Raw genomic sequence first — 14,467 nt, 5'->3', positions numbered from 1 at the left:
GGCAATGTTCAACAAATATCAAAATTGTTTTTTTTTTTGTTTGTTTTTTTTTAAATAGAGGAACTGTAATTTCACCACATAAATGAATAAATTATAACATGAATAAAAAAATAAATATAAAGAAAGACTGTAAAAATCTAATCAAGGCATTTCCCCACACTAATAGATGGCAAATGCCACTTCCGTGAACATTTTAAAAATAATGAAAATCATTTTAAATATATCATACTCGATATTTGATGTCATATGCTATTACAGTGGTTAATCAAGAGTGGGATGTATTGTGAGTGGCGTGCATGAGACTTAAAGGGATAGTTCACCCAAAAAATGAAAATTTAGCCCATGATTTACTCACCTTCTTCTTTCAGACAAATACAATCGGAGTTATATTAAAAAAATGTTCTGGCTCTTCCAAACTTTATAATGGTAATATAAAGTCAAAGCGCTAGCCTGGTCCCACCAGACTCTCGTACATTTCATTTGTACAGAGAGTCTGGCCTCGCTCTATTGACAAGCGTTAACTTCCTTGTAGGCGGGTACTCTGTTGAAGTTTAAAACTATTGGATCTGCCCAGAGCCACTCTGGATCTGCCGTAACCAATCGCTAACGTTTGGTTGTGACGTATGACGACTCAAACTAGCGCACGACATCAACGTCATCATTTGACTGGAGAAAACCAAAGAATACACCACAAGCCCAGACGTAGTACTGAAGGAAAATGAAAATTGAGCGGAAGTATGTAGGAGGGCGGAGCCAAGCTTTCAAAGCACATCCATCCCTGATAAAAGTGCTCCACAAGGCTAGGGCTGTCGCGATAACCGCAATATTGCGGTACCGCGCTACTGACAGGCCAACCGCAGAGGAATGCAAGTAACCGCAGCAACCGCCAAACCGCGTTTTCTTTTTTCATAAGGCCACCCTTCGTAGTTCGTACCATGTGTATTGAATGTTAAATAAGTTAATAATGATAACAAGACTGTTTATCATGGTGATTTGTACAGAGGCTTCGTGGATTTGGACTTAAGCCTAAACAGACAGTGAATGTGATCGCCTGAGCGTGTGCGATTACCTGCCTCTGTCTTTGAAGTCAAGTCATGTATTTTCGTGAAAAGGTTGCCGTTTCCAAGGAAAGCGAAATATTTGTCGTATCATCCTTTAACGTGTAAGGGGAGGCTATTGACCATGAATGGCGTCAGCGCTGGTCAGCATTACACAGCGCGAGGAAGCCGTGGGGGGAAAGCAGCGAGTCACGCATTGGTCTCTATTAAGTGAAGCATTGCTTCAGCTTTGCCCAAAAGTGAAGCATTGCTGGCCAGCTGAGCCTTGAAAAGTGGAGCTCAAATTTAAAAAAAATAATTAACGCCTTGTTTCATTACATCTATCATTTTAAGGAATCAGCTTTTTTGAACGTTTTCGTTGAATGAGGGTTTAATGACTCACTCAAAGACAGTCCGTTGGCATAACAATGTAACTGCGTGCTGAGTGACAGTCTTTCAATGCGCAGAGACGCTGTTTAGTTTCAGTTACATTGGTTACATTGTTTTTGTGTATGCTGACCACGTCATAACACGAATTTATAGCAACAAATAAATATAAATAAATAAATGGCGGTAATACCGCATATCGCGCTATTGAGCCACTCAAAATTACCGCAAGGGAAATTCCTTCACCGCGACAGCCCTACACAAGGCTCTGGGGGATTAATAAAGGCCTTCTGAAGTCAAGCATGTTCATGTAAGAAAAATATCCACATTTAAAACTTTATCTACTAAAATAACTAGCTTCCAGCAGACGGCCGTACGCAAGTCGACTTACGCCATTGAGAATGAACAACAAATTTCTATCTGGATACTTTAGATCGGTCGTGGGCCCTGTGTCTCACCTGGTTGCCCGTTGATGGCAACATTGCCCAGCAACATTGCTCAAAAAGTTTTGTATTGTAAAAGTATGTATTGTACAGGCATTGAGCTATGCAATCATATTTGCTTTGTTTGCTTCTAAATGGTCTCGAATGAAACATATTTATATAGTCATTGTTATTAGTTACTACAGGCATGTTAACTGCAACACAATATTGTTTTGTTTGACTCATTTTCATAAAATATATTATTCAGTCATATATAGTTTATTGAATTACCAGGCAACAAAACAAACAGAACAAACAATAGGGTGTAGAAAATGATAATGACAGATCAAACAACCTCAACCGAATCCTCCAAAGTGGAAAAGCGAGAGAGCAGTTTCCGACTGAACAGTGAATGAAATCGAGGAGCGGAGGAAAGAGAAAAAGAAAGAATGGATGTGATCCCCTAGGCAGTGCCCAAAACAATGTCAGGTTTGTTTCGGCCTGGTTGCGTGAAGACTAAGCTTGGTGGAACTGGCAGCTTGCCCTCCCGTTTTCTCTCTTCCCTCTCTCCCGCCACTCTATTCCAACCCTGTTGCTTTCAGGAGGAAGCATTCCTATGAAGTTCATCAGCCTTTTTTCTGTTTGTGCGGCCATAATGGCAGCTTCATCCTCCGAGCACTTAAAAAGGACATGCTGGGTACTGGAAGGGCCCCGTCAGTTCAGCGTCGGCACAGTGGCTCTTTGAGTGTTCTCTCTCTGTCTGGCAATCTGCTCACGCTATCAAACAACCCTCTCTTCCTGCCAAAACCTGCCTCTGTCCCTCCTTCAACCAGTAAAGGGGGCATTTAAAGGGTCTTGTTCACATTACCGCCCGAGTTCAGATGAATGGCCTCTTTGCAGAACAGCTTAGCCTCAATAATAGATGTTACATTTGTTCACTGTACTTGTTAATACAAACATTACTGTTATTGTGCCTACTTAGTATTTAACTCATCCCTATTTATGCTTTTATTTATTGGATGATTACTTTGATGATTGATGATTAAGCAACCACCCAAAACACCCTAGCAACCACTTAGAAATGCCCTAGCAACCACTCAAAACACCATGGCAACCCCATAGCAACATTCTAAAACTACTCAGGACACTTGAGCAATCGAACGCAACAGTTATTATGTAGCTTTTTATCAGGAATTTCAGTTAAAACCAATTAGTAAAAAAAAATAGATGAAATAATACAGGCTGATGGCTTCAACAAAAGCACATGCCACTGATTAACAATATTGTAGCTAACAGTAGATCATTCTTTAAAGTTTTCATTAAAAATGTATTTCCTTAAAAAAAATGCATTGGATTTTTTACTTACGGAACACTACAAAATGAATATTTCCTCAGTTAGTCAAATATCATTCCAAGCGTGTTAAACAGGAAACGGGAAAATGGTTTTGGCTTAACGAAAGCACACTTAAGTGATAAGTTGTCCTGAATGGAAGCAGATTAAAACATCTGTCAGACACCAAGCTATAATTTTACTTTAGAATATGTGAAAGTCCATCATGCATTTCAGGCAATCCCGAGCCATGTAATGGGTAGGAGTCACAGATAATGAAATTAATGGTACATTCAAACAGTGAACACGTGAACAAATCCATTTTAATTGAATTTTAATTAGGAGTGCGTATGGCACCTGTAGGTTTAATGATGTTTCCTTTAATTGATGGCACATTGTATGATCTCACCTCACACGGAAAGCACTTGACAGATGAAGGGCATACTTTCCTGGAAACCTGAAAGACTAATTATTCCTTTACCAATATAGGCACTCTTCCATTTGACAGATACAGATACGTCAGCGGCACCTATCAGCATATTTGAAGCAAACATGTCAACCCTTCCCGATTTCAAACTCTCCCCACCCATTCGCCCATTTCACATCATACATCAAGGCGAGACCGTTCCACCCTTAGCATTGTGGGAGAGGGGTGGGGCTTTTGTGTTTAGAGTGTGTGACAATGTCCAGCCCTGTGCTATTTGCTCTGTCGGCAAATCACATGTTCCCCAGGGGTTTAGCCCTATATGTGAGGTACAGATGAGCTGTTGCTGTCAATCAGGTGGATTCAAGTCAGAGGTTAAGTCAGAGGTTATCAAAAAATGTTGGTCCATGGTGACCGATTTTTTTTTTTTGGTTTCAGAAATCAGACAAACAGTTGACAGTAGCCATTATCCTCCATAGTATTTTTTCCCATGCTATGGAAGTCAATGGGGCCCATCAACTTTTTGGTTACCCATTGTCTTCAAAATCTTTTCTTTTGTGTTCAGCAGAAGAAAGAAATTCATTCAGGTTTGCAACAACTTGAGGTTGAGTAGATGATGACAGAATTTGGATTTTTGGTTAAACTATCCTTTTAACTCTTTCCCCTTTGTGAGAAAACGCTTCCCAGCCAAACAGAATTTTCCAGATTTCCATGTTTTCGCTGTTATACGCTAGGGGGCACTATGGCACATCCATTGAAAGAGTACTGAATCTCCTGTTCAAAGCACATGCGAAGAAGATGCAGAAACAAGCGATAACTTATGGCATGTTCAGATATGCATACAACGAAATAATCTGGGGGCCATGAAACTTTTGTGAAAATGATCAAAAACGCTGCCGGTGGCTGGCAATTTTTTTCTTTTTTACGCAGGTGGGGAAAGAGTTAAGCATATAAGTACTTTTTGCAATTTAACTGCTATTGGACAAAACTGATTATGTATTATAGTGGGAAGTGCACAGTCTGAATTGTAGCCTATAACACTTTAAACAGAGAATACATATTTTGTTTACCCTACAACTAAAATTATGCTGACATTATAATTTTTTTTTAAATATGTAAAATAAATATGATACAGTGTATTGAAATCTTCAGCGATCCTATATGAATCTCTGGTGAAGCATGTTGAATGTTGAGAGCCTCTGTTTTAAAGGTATTGTTCAAAAATGCAAAAAAGGTCTGCACTCTAAAAATCTTTTATTATAGACAGGAGCTAATGTTGTCAAACGTTTCGTGTCAGGTATTGTTCAACCACAAATTAAAATTCTGTCATCATTTACTCATCCTTTATGTCGTTCCAAACCTGTATGACTTTATTTCTTCTTTGGAACACAAAATAAGATGTTTGAAACAACATTGGACTACATTGACTTCATTGTTGAACTAACAATTGGGTGAAACATTTTCTTTCAAAAAAATGTAGCTAAAATGCTACTGTTTTTCTCAGATTTGAACAAAGTTCTCTTAAAGGGGTCATATAATGCCATTTTTGTACAAGCTAGCATGATTCTTTAGGGTCTTAATTAAAAGTTTGTAATATACTTTAATTACAAATTCTCATTAGTATTGTAAGAAAAACACTTATTTTACCTGGTCAAAAACAGCTCTTTTTTCAGCACGCCGTTTCAGTGCATATGACTTTAAATGATAATGAGCTTTGCTCACCCCGCCCCTCTGTTCTGTGTACACCGTTTGTAACACAATAACACAATAACCATAACGCGTTGTTCAGTATAAACGTGGGATTATGAATTATATTGAGAACGTCATACATAGAAAACATGCCGTAATGTACCCTAAGTGTAAACCTTAGACGCATTCATTGTGAAGCGTGCAGCTATCGATTTGCAAAGATTAATATAAATATTAATATAAAGTTTAATAAAACGTTACACTCACTTCAGTTGTTCTAGAGGTTCAGCAGGAACACGAATAGCTGGTACCGATCCTTTTTTCATGAGCAGCTTCTTAGCAAAACCAGCTCATACTGACCCTCGTTTATAAGCAGTCTGGTGAGAAATGATTCGCGCAAACATGAGAGCATTGACGTTGCTCGTGGGGAATATTCCCTTCGAAAACAAACTCAGCCACTGCGTCTTCAGCGGTTCGGATTTAGGAACATTAAAATGACTGCTGTGTTCGTTATTGCACCCAAGAACAGAACACCACAATCGCTTAGACGCCATTCTGCTCATAGACAGTGCTCCAGCATATCAACAATGACCGCGCCGATCCGCGCAGACTATGATTGACAGCTCCCTCACGAGCGAGGGCGGGTCTGTGTTGAAACGTTGCTGTCAATCAACAATCGTGGGAGGGGCTTCCGAGCGTGTGACGTCACAAGGTCGAACGGCTTGATTTGAGACAGGGGAAAACATATAAGGAGATTAAAACAAAAACACTGGATGGATTTTTATCATTTTATGATGGTTGTGTACAGACACTGCCAACACACATTTCAGTACAATCAACTTGTAAAAGTGCATGTACCATTATATGACCCCTTTAAAGGATGTGTATAGTAGTTTCTGATAAAGTAAGCATCACTTTTGCTGTTGTTCATGTTTATGGTTAGGGATTAAAAAAAAAAAAAAAAACGTGGTGGACGATAAAATGACAGAAAAAGCCATAAACTTACATGTAGACCACTATATCATATAGTCTTGTGGGTGGGCTTTAGATCACCCTGTACAACCAGCACGCTAGCAACCACGTAACAACACATTGAAAACCACTTTGAACACCTTAGCAACTGCATAGCAACGCCCTTGCAATCACCCAGAACATCAGCTACTCTTGCACCAACTAGCACTGCTCACATTGTCTTAATTACATTAGTCTGAAAGTGTATTGCAGTTTTAATATGAAATAATACTAAACTAAGCTATTTAACCATATTGGCAGTGTTACAAAAGGCAAAACATGGATCTTGACATCTATGGCACAAAACATAAACAAGTCTCCCCATGCCTCAGTGCTTTAAATGCAACTTCCTCCATCCAGAATTCCTTCACTTTCATTCATTCTCTCTCACCCTCTCTCTCCTTCTTTGTACACTCCATGTGAAAAGCGCTCAGATCTGGCTTTGTGGGAGTGATTGTCACTCGTTTAATGAGCTTCTTTGCCAGACGAGAGGCTTTGGCAACATATGTCTCCCCAGCGCCTCTCTCGCTCTGCACCGTCCCATGCGCTAGTGGCGGGGCTCTCTCTCTCCCGCGTCTGCTGTGGTAGACGTTTCTCTGGATTTCCTCAGCACTCTCTGTTTTTCACGCCTGTGGGATTAAACTGTGCAGAAGAAGAAGGGTTTGTCTGTCTTTCTGAGGACGAGCGGACAAGAATGAAGCAGATTCCTGTGAGTATTTAGGCTTCTGTTTGATGGGTTTGTCTGAGCTTGATATAAAAGCAACCCGGTCGAGGGAATTACTACTGCTGCTACTGTAGTGGTGTGTGCTGTGACCCTCGCACGTGTGTAACAGAAAGCCTTTGGAGGGACAGTGAAGCAGTGTGTGATATGCAAAATCAGCTTCTTTTCATCTAGTGCTTATATAGGGTTTAATATTTAGTGCTACCTTTTCCTTTCTTCTTTTTTTAACTTTTTTTCTTGCATGTTTCTCGTGAGTAATGTCCATGTCAGAGTGATTTTAATTTTTAATTGGCGCTCATATTAATGTTTTGGCTTATTAACTCACATGTTCTGTTCTGCTACCTTGGGGGAAATATACTTTACAATGAGAAAGGTAGGCCTACAGTGCTACAGCATTATTAATACCTTTTTCTCAATCGCATGAGAATTGATTAAAAACATATTTCTGACGTGGTAACTTTCTTCAAACGTATTATGTTTGAGGTCTTAGAGAGACCCTATTCTATATATAAATAATGAGATAAATGTAATGATTTTTCAAATGCTGTTGCAAGATAAACTGTCATAATTTTGACCCCAAATTTCACCTCCAATAGAAACAATGTTACATTTCTGAAAAGTCCATGTGAACACTGTGGTACAACAGAGGGTTAAAGCTTCGGTAATATCTCCAAATCAGGTATCATTTAGGTCTGAGAATTTTCATAATTCAAGTATTTGAGGAGAAAATAAGTGGTTAAGTTCTAAACTCATACTTTTAATAAATAATTAGGATTATGATTTGTACACATTCTTCTCAATCTCAATAGACCATAAGGGTTCAGCTTTTTTTGTTATCTTTTTTCATAATGTCAGTTATTTAGAATGATAGATGATGCTGAAAAGGTTTATTTGCTCTGTAACTTAATTTATAATCATTGGGATTTTTCTATGGATCTTAATAAGCTCCTCCATGAGGTCATAAAAGTGTATCAAGTAAGCAATGTTTTAGTATTTTGCAGCTTTTTTGTCTGAATAAAAATATCTCTGAATAGAAACTGCTCTGGAAATATCCCTCTAGAACTTTGTGTCGTGTTTTGTTTCGTAAGACATTGATAAAAAGGCCAGTGGTTTATCTGAGCATTGAAATAATGACGAAATCCAGAACGTTTTGATGCTTCCGACAGAACTGTCAAATAGCTTATTTTAAACAAGATTATCCAGATGTTAAGGAACAAGTTGTAACGTGTTCTAAATTAGCAGCTCATATGAATCACTTTCTACACACCGCAAAAGTCAAATGGACACAGGTGTGCCGTTGTTTGGAAGATATACATAGGAGAATTAGTGCAGTATTTACTCTATGACAAACACAGGATATTTCTTTGCCTTAGGAATAAAATATTCTGCCTACTAGAGGAAAAAAGTAAATTAGCTTTAGATTTGTCAGGGGAAGGAGATAATCTTGGGCACAAGTTCCATTTATCTTGTCTGGCTACAGCCAAGTTTCATCCTGGGAGATTGCCAACATCCGTCAGATCTGAATGAACGTAGCCAGGGCTCTTGCTGTGTCAGTTCCCACAAAATAACACTCCTGTCCCCCTGGTGTGCCTGTTTCCAATCCCCTCTACTTCAGGCCAGTCAACACGAATAACAGCCTAATATGATCGCTGTCCAGGGCACGCAGAACTCCACTCATCGCAAAGACATCAAAGAAAGAGGGTAATGAAAAAAATAATATTATAAAAGCCGAGACACAAATGGGAATTTCTCACCAGGTCTTTCTCACATGTACGTGAAATGGCACATGTAGGGACATTTTTACGCTCTCTTTCTTTCTCTCTCTCTCTCTCTCTCTCTCTCTCTCTCTCTCTCTCTCTCTCTCTCTCTCTCTCTCTCTCTCTCTCTCTCTCTCTCTCTCTCTCTCTCTCTCTCTCTCTCTCTCTCTCTCTCTCTCTCTCTCTCGCTCCCCCTCCTCCCTACTTGACAGCAAATCTGTGATTGCAGAGCTTTTGAACGATCTCTTTCATTCTTCACAGCCGTCTTCTGTGACCTTAGCCGTACGGACAATTTGTTCCTTTCGCGCTCTCAGATTGGGCTTTTAGCAGTTGGGCCCAACAACACATCTCTTGAACATTGCGGTCTGGTCATAAACTTGTTTATAAATAGCTGAAATTGAGAAATTTTGACCAGCAATGCAAGGCTTCTGCTAAATTGAAGGGCACTTGAACTCTACTCCTTTTGGTGTGTTGATCCGATGCGTCACAGTTCCGTTTGTTTGGTTGGTAGAATGCAATCTGGCCTAATTTGCGGAAGCGAATAACTATTGAGTATAATGTATTTCTCATTACAGCTTTTTCGATTGAAATTGCCTTGCAATGCAACATTCTTTGCTTCTTTTTCACCCATTTTACAGCAGGGAGACGCGAGTGCAAGTCTGTATGTTTTGGTTCAGTTGTAAAACCAAAGAGGCAAGAACATGAATAATATAGTGAAGATGTTCCCTTCTCCTTAGTCATTACTTATTTATTTACAGCAGTAAACAGTTGCCAGTGGGACTTGAGTAGATGACGTGACATGTAAGTCAAATACTACAGTGTGAACAGAGACTTTTGGGGGCAGAGGGAGGGAAACTGATCCAAGGAGAGTAGTGATGAGAAGGACTTTGATCCATCCAAGTAGCTCTTTTTAATCTGTTCATTGAAATATTCGTTCATTAATTCTACAGGCTAAATCAATATGCCAGTAGGTTGCGACAAGTCGCTGTCTTTTGTGTGTTATCAGTGAGTCATTGAATCATTTACTTTTTTTGTGAATGTTTAAATAAAGTTTCAATAATTTAATGTGCTTAGGCCATTTTGATTGTGTTTATCATTATCATTCAAGTCAGCGTTTGGTGTAAAAATGCTCCTTCGAAATCAACTCAGGTGCTGACTTGAATGAACAACTCCCTGCAGATCCTTCATTTAGTTTATTTTTTAACACATTTATTCAGTTCATTAACAAACGAAAATCAAGTGACCCTTGTTTGGTGTTCGTTTGGTTAAACCAATGAAATTATCCTTCATAACCTTTATTTGCTCATGCTAGTCTTTAAAGGCAAGAAAACAGTAACTTGAAAAGTGCATCCAGTAGACGTCAACTTATTAGAAAAGTTAAGAAAACAACATTAATTGTACAGATACACATTATATAGGCCATTATTTCTGAAAAGTAGACATGAGTTATAAGCAATTTTGTTTTCATCTCTCATCTGTCCCTTGGTTTTTCCACCTGGTGTGTATTTTTGCACGACAAGAACATTTATGAGAGGAAGTGAGACCTTTTCCACTAGGGAACCCACTCCATAAAATCCAAGAAAAGCATGTAACAGGTTGATGATCAGGAACTGGTCTGGGTTTGATGGCACTTTTAAAATAAATTGCACTGTTGACCAGGGACACGTTAATCTCTGTCAGAGCAGTTCACCGGGGTCACAAGGTCATTTGCCATCTCTCCAATGGGGACTTAAGGTTAGGAGCTCTTTTCATTGATTATGGTTCTCTCGCTCTCTTTTCTCATCTTTTTTTCACTCTTCTTCCTCTCTTGCTGCTTCATAATCCATCTGTACGTCTCAGTCAATACGCCTGCACGTCATTCTACGTTTTCCTCATCCACTCTCCCACTCCATCAAAAAACAATCTCTCCACTTCTCCGTGCAGCAAGTTCATGATCCACGCCCACGCCATCCATCGCCCCCATCTATCTACATTTTGTCTCCTTCATTCACTCCCACATCCCTCTCCCATCCCCTGTCAACGACAGAGACGGTTGATGACTTCTGCTTCCCACTATCTTATTCCATAGCTGTCTTCCACCAGCCCACATATTTTCTATTCTTGACCAAATTCTTGATTCTCCTTTTAAGCGCAGAGTATCCCTACATTCCTTGCTTGTCCCCCTGTCCCATCCCTGCCTCAACGCTTTGTTCAGGCTGCTGTATTATTGATGGGCTGGTAATTGAACCGTTCAGTCTCTGGCATGCATGTTAAAACAGACTGAAGCAGAGTCAAATCTCAGTTAGCCATAGTTATTATTTAATATCGCTTCAACTTCATAATCTCATTTAGTAGTCTGCATTGCCCGAACTGAAGTTTTAATTATATATATGTTGTGTAGCTGATGGCTGTTGAGGGTGTTATTTATGCATTATTTACGGTGATGTGATTTTAACAGTTTAGCGGCATATTACAGTGTTAGCATTTGTGACTTGTAGTAACAATCATAAAGGGCTTAAACAGTCAAATTCTCAATTTGCTGATGATTTAAAGGGTTAGTTCACCCAAAAAAGAAAATTCTGTCAGTAATTACTTACCCTCATGTTGTTCCAACCCTGTAAGACTTTCGTTCATCTTCGGAACACAAATTAAAATATTTTTGATGCAATCTGAGAGGTGTCTCACTCCTTCATAGGCTGCCAGGTAATTTCATCTGTCGGCCCAGAAAGTTAGTAAATCGTTACAATAGTCCAAGTGACTACAGTGGGTCAACCTTAAGTTTATCAAGCGACGAGAATACTTTTTGTGCGCAAAACCCCCCAAAATAATGACATTATTCGACCATATCTTCTCTTCCATGTCATTCTCCTACGCTGTTGCCGTAGTGTAAATGGAGCAGCGTTTCTGCACTACTTAAACGGGCACTATTTAAAATTGTGAATTTCTCTGAATTTACTAATTCTTCGAAACATTCACTGTTGAAAGGGATATATATAACACTGTGCGAGTGGTTTTTGGATATTTTGATACAAAATTCTTACATATTGTACCTTTAATGAGATTTTTTTTCTCTGCTTTATTTGTATCCTAAGAAAAATACACCAGTAATCTTATATGTCTCAAATTTCATGTCACATATACTGGATCTGAGAGATCTCAACAATCTTCCAAGATTGATTTTCAAATGAATAGTTTATTTTATTGCTCTATACTCTTACTATATGTAAACAATTGCTTCATTCGTGTCAATACATCAGGAGAAACATCTGAATAAAAGTATTAATTAACATCTTGCTAAATAAAAGTATTAATTTCCTTCTTTTTTTTTACTTACCCCAAAGCAACACAAACTATTATTAATATTTCTTGAGCAGGAGACCAGCATATTAGAATGATTTATGACAGATCATTTAACACTAAAGTAATGGCTTCTGAAAATTGCAGGAATAGTGTTTCATATAATATGCTTTTGCTGCTGAAAGTATGTAGCCTTAATGTAGCAACTTTAACCTTTTCTGTGTTTGTTCATACTGTAATCAAGCTAAACAAAAGATTAAAGTAACTAAATGGATGAAACACTCTAATTAGAGCACAAAATGAGAAAATTGTTCTAATTGCTCTTTAGTGCTAGTAATCTCGCCAATTTCTTAACTGTGCGAAAGAGATTACATCAGAATCTGGGTTTTATCCAAAGGTTTGAGAAGGATACACAGCCATCAAGACTCTTCAATCAGAATATATTAATCCAGTTTGACAAGACAGGGTTGGAGCTAATCCCATTAGTGGCCTGAACAGTGTGCACACTAAGTTTTTATACTGAAAGACACTTAAATGCTGAGTGTGTGCTGAATAGCAGATATCCGTCTACTTATTGACAATGCTGTGGTATTGAGACCATCTGAAGTAGAATTACTGTAAATAGGCAGCTTTGCTAGCATTCACTATTTCCTTGCCAGTTATTAAGAGTGCCAACATGCCAACACTCTTTAAAGGATGGATCAACTTCATTTACACACCTTCATGTCGTTTCAAACCTGTTTTCATTTTGGAACTATGGAATCTTGTTTCTGCCACTGAATAAAATTAAAAGGGTAGTTGCAGTTCCCCTTCGAGGGAACTCGAACTGCGTCATCGTTGTGACACTTTGGGGAACACCCCCAGCGTAGCGCATCTGAAGCATGAATGAAATCTGTCCAATCCTGATTGGTGCTGCGTCATGACGTAGTAGATGACGGCATAACCGGAAGATACAAAGGTACGCTTGGCAAATACAAACACTAGCTTTTTTGCTCTTCAGCAAGCGCTCTTTGTCAAACTGTCTGTCTTATTTGGTGTTGTTTGTCCCATAAGAATTGCAATATTGAATCTATAGTGGCTCGGATCTCGCGTTTGCCGAGGCAGCGCGTTGATTACAGGCTACTCTGCAATAACGATTCTGTGAATGGGATCTCGCGTTGTCGAGGCAGCGCGCAGATTAAAGGTCTGCATTGCAATACAGAATCTATAGTGGCTCGGATCTCGCGTTTGCCGAGGCAGCGCGTTGATTACGGGTCTACTCTGCAATAAAGATTCTGTGACTTGATCTCGCGTTGTCGAGGCAGCGCGCAGATTAAAGGTCTGCATTGCAATACAGAATCTAGTTCTAACAGAAAGACTCGGGAGATAAATTGGAAAGCTATATACATTTATTGACAGCTCAGCAAGCATAAATTTATGAGTTCTTTGGCGTAGGCCCCGTCCTTAGCGAGCAAAGCGAGGTTAGCCGAATCTGCATGTCCCGCCTGAGATGAAGGCGGGGGCGCAGCCGACCCCCTGGAGGTAAGGAAGGGACCATCCTGGTGGTGGTGATGGGGAGGATGGAGGGGAAGGTACCGTCTTTGTGGTGGTTGGGGAGGATGGAGGTGAATGGCAGCGTCAGCATCTGCGAACTCAGACAAGTGTAAGTACCAATCTTATATACTGTGACTGTTAACACCTGATTGGATAGGGATGAGGTAATACATGGCGCGCTGATTGAGTCTTCCTGACAGAACTTAAGCTAAAGCTTCCATTGGCTCGGATCTCGCGTTTGCCGAGGCAGCTTGTAGATTACGGGTCTACTTTGCATTAAAGATTCTGTGTGTGTGCGAGGCATGAACAGTCAGCTCCTGAGGGTGCTGGCTGTGTTCATTGAGAAATATCTCGACGCGCACAGCCGTGCGTTTTCGGGTGTTTCAGCCTCGCGCCCGTTGATTTTCTTCTCGAGAGATGAAAACCAAATATATTGTGAACGACTCGAATCTCGCGTTTGCCGAGGCAGCGCGTAGAGTACGGGTCTGCAATGAAGGGTACACACGCGATCTGTGAAATAATACTGTTTGGGTGCGAGGCATTCACAGTCAGCTCCTGAGGGTGCTGACAGCTGTTCATTGAGAAATATCTCGACGCGTATATCTGTGTGCTGTCGGCTGTTTCAGCCTCGCACCCATTGACTTTCTTCTTGAGGGATGAAAGCCAAATATATTGTAATGACTCGAATCTCGCGTTTGCCGAGGCAGCGTGTATGAGATCATATAACACAAAACAGTATTCTCTGGTAATTATGGCTGCATTTAATTTTAAGAAATTAAAATTATGAAATATTATCCGACTTTAAGGAAGTTAGATATTTTAATTCAGCCTACCACTCAGACCGTGTTTCACATGCAGTGTTCCTTCTGCACATCAAAAA

At 39.7% G+C, this 14,467-nt stretch overlaps 1 protein-coding gene across 12 annotated transcripts in view; it reads left to right on the top strand.

The window, feature by feature from the left end:
* Positions 1-14,467, top strand: part of chl1b (cell adhesion molecule L1-like b) — a 94,015-nt gene that overhangs the window by 37,051 nt on the left and 42,497 nt on the right. For 4 of the 12 annotated variants that reach the window (XM_056256209.1, XM_056256206.1, XM_056256207.1 and 1 more), the window contains exon 1: positions 6,854-7,009. The exons of 1 other annotated variant lie outside the window; for it this stretch is intronic. The gene's annotated coding sequence lies outside the window, so the exon portion shown is untranslated. Of the gene's footprint in view, positions 1-6,851; positions 7,010-9,728; positions 9,773-14,467 lie in introns of those variants that run through there. 7 more of the 12 variants (XM_056256211.1, XM_056256210.1, XM_056256213.1 and 4 more) reach the window with 5 other exon arrangements.

Source organism: Rhinichthys klamathensis, unplaced genomic scaffold (assembly GCF_029890125.1).
Source record: "Rhinichthys klamathensis goyatoka isolate OS25496 unplaced genomic scaffold, OSU_Roscu_1.1 h1tg000124l_1, whole genome shotgun sequence".
In the NCBI taxonomy this organism is placed as follows: Eukaryota; Metazoa; Chordata; class Actinopteri; order Cypriniformes; family Leuciscidae; genus Rhinichthys; species Rhinichthys klamathensis.
This window is presented reverse-complemented; position numbering and strand designations above follow the sequence as displayed.